The sequence below is a fragment of the Salmo salar genome, chromosome 02 (genome assembly GCF_965601325.2).
Source record: "Salmo salar chromosome 02, fSalSal1, whole genome shotgun sequence".
NCBI lineage: Eukaryota > Metazoa > Chordata > Actinopteri > Salmoniformes > Salmonidae > Salmo > Salmo salar.
In genome coordinates this window covers 71779915-71782143 of record NC_138292.1, presented here as the reverse complement: position 1 = coordinate 71782143, position 2229 = coordinate 71779915, and the positions used below count along the sequence as shown (strand labels likewise).

Here is a 2229-nt window from a genome sequence, read left to right as displayed (position 1 = left end):
AATGTCCCTTGAAATTACCAATTGGATATGACAATAGGGGTAAAAAAAAAAAAAAGGTATTTTTATTTTTAAATGTCCATTGAAAGACAAAACTGATTGTGATTGACAATGGAGGGTTTTGCACATAACACATCTAATATTGCAACAACTGTTTAAGGTGCTCTAAGTTGTTTTAGAACATTCTACAATGTTGCTTAGTCACACCAGACTCGATCGTTCCATATCTATGAATTAGACCCACCCTCTATTCCTCCTTCGTCCTTTTCTCTTTCTCTTTCCGTCTTCAGCTCCTTCATTAACACTTCACCACTCATTATGATTTGTTATATTTGGCCGGTAAAAGGAAGATGTTACATTTATTGGGAGCAAAATGTATTTAAAATAGTTCCTCAAAAGCTCAAAATCTAAGAGAATGACAAACTATTACACACACACACACACACACACACCTATACACACACATCCCAAAAAACTAAATCAAATCACATTTACTTATAAAGCCCTTTTAACATCATTTGACGTAACAAAGTGCTATACAGATCCCAGGCTCCATCTAACAACAGAGAACAGTGTTTGAGTGGGAGCTGTGCAGACAGCATTAGTTACACTGAGAGACTGGGTTAAACAACCTCATTTAACATTCTCTTGACCCAGATTTAGACTGTATAAAAGCACTGTCTGTCCAAGGGAATGACAGAGAGGGGGAAAGAGAAAGAGCGAGTGGGGGAGAGAGAGACAGAGAGAGAGAAAGAGAGAAAGGAAGGGGAAAGAGAGAGAGCGTAGTAGCAGTAGTAGCAGCAGTAGTAGCCGCAGTAGTAGTAGTAGTAGTAGTAAAGTAGCAGTAGTAGCAGTAAAGTAGCAGCAGCAGTAGTAGCAGCAGAAGTAGTAGCAGCAGTAAACTAGCAGCAGTAGTAGTAGCAGTAGCAGTAGTAGCAGCAGTAGTAGCAGTAAAGTAGCAGCAGCAGTAGTAGCACCAGGAGTAGTAGCAGCAGGAGTAGCAGCAGTAAACTAGCAGCAGCAGCAGTAGTAGCAGTAGTAGCAGCAGTAGTAGTAGCAGCAGCAGCAGCAGTAGTAGCAGCAGTAGTAGCAGCAGCAGAAGTAGTAGCAGCAGTAGCAGCAGCAGAAGTAGTAGTAGTAGCAGCAGCAGCAGTAGCAGCAGTAAACTAGCAGCAGTAGTAGCAGCAGCAGCAGTAGTAGCAGCAGTAGCAGCAGAAGTAGTAGCAGCAGTAAACTAGCAGCAGTAGTAGCAGCAGCAGTAGTAGCAGCAGTAAACTAGCAGCAGTAGTAGTAGTAGCAGCAGCAGTAGCAGCAGCAGTAGTAGTAGCAGCAGCAGTAGAAGTAGTAGCAGCAGTAGTAACAGCAGCAGCAGTAGTAGTAGCAGCAGCAGCAGTAGTAGTAGTAGCAGCAGTAGTAGCAGCAGTAGTAGTAGCAGCAGCAGCAGAAGTAGTAGCAGCAGAAGTAGTAGCAGCAGAAGTAGTAGCAGCAGAAGTAGTAGCAGCAGACGTAGTAGCAGCAGACGTAGTAGCAGCAGTAAACTAACAGCAGTAGTAACAGCAGCAGTAGTAGTAGCAGCAGCAGCAGTAGCAGCAGCAGTAGTAGTAGTAGCAGCAGTAGTAGCAGCAGTAAACTAACAGCAGTAGTAAGCGCAGTAGCAGTAGTAGTAGCAGCAGTAGCAGCAGCAGAAGTAGTAGCAGCAGAAGTAGTAGCAGCAGCAGCAGAAGTAGTAGCAGCAGTAAACTAGCAGCAGTAGTAACAGCAGCAGTAGTTGTAGTAGTAGCAGCAATAGTAGTAGTAGTAGCAATAGTAGTAGTAGTGTGTGGCTCAGTTGGTAGAGCATGGTGTTTTCAACACCAGGGTTGTGGGTTCGATTCCCACGGGGGACCAGTAAGGAGAAAAAAATGTTTGTAATGTATGCATTCACTACTGTAAGTCGCTCTGGATAAGAGTGTCTGCTAAATGACTAAAATGTCAAATGTAGCAGCAGCAGTAGTAGTACTGGAGAGCAGAAGTAAATCCAATTTAGGCTGGCAGGACCTTGGCCACCCAGGGGAGCTTTCAGTCAGTCAATAATCCCCGAGTACAGGAAGGGCCATATTCAGCTCACTATAGGCTAATATAATGCTGATGGATATGTATTAATTGATGAATGTGGGGGGGGGTTAAGCTTTTATTTTATTATTTTATTGCGATTAAAGACAGAGGAAAGGCTTGACTTGGATACTAAGCACC

At 43.5% G+C, this 2229-nt stretch overlaps 1 non-coding gene across 1 annotated transcript; it reads left to right on the top strand.

Moving 5' to 3' along the window:
- The first annotated feature begins 1814 nt into the window (after positions 1-1814).
- On the top strand, positions 1815-1884 carry trnae-uuc (transfer RNA glutamic acid (anticodon UUC)). The gene has a single exon. It is a non-coding gene; the product is annotated as a tRNA-Glu (tRNA).
- The last annotated feature ends 345 nt before the right edge of the window (positions 1885-2229 follow it).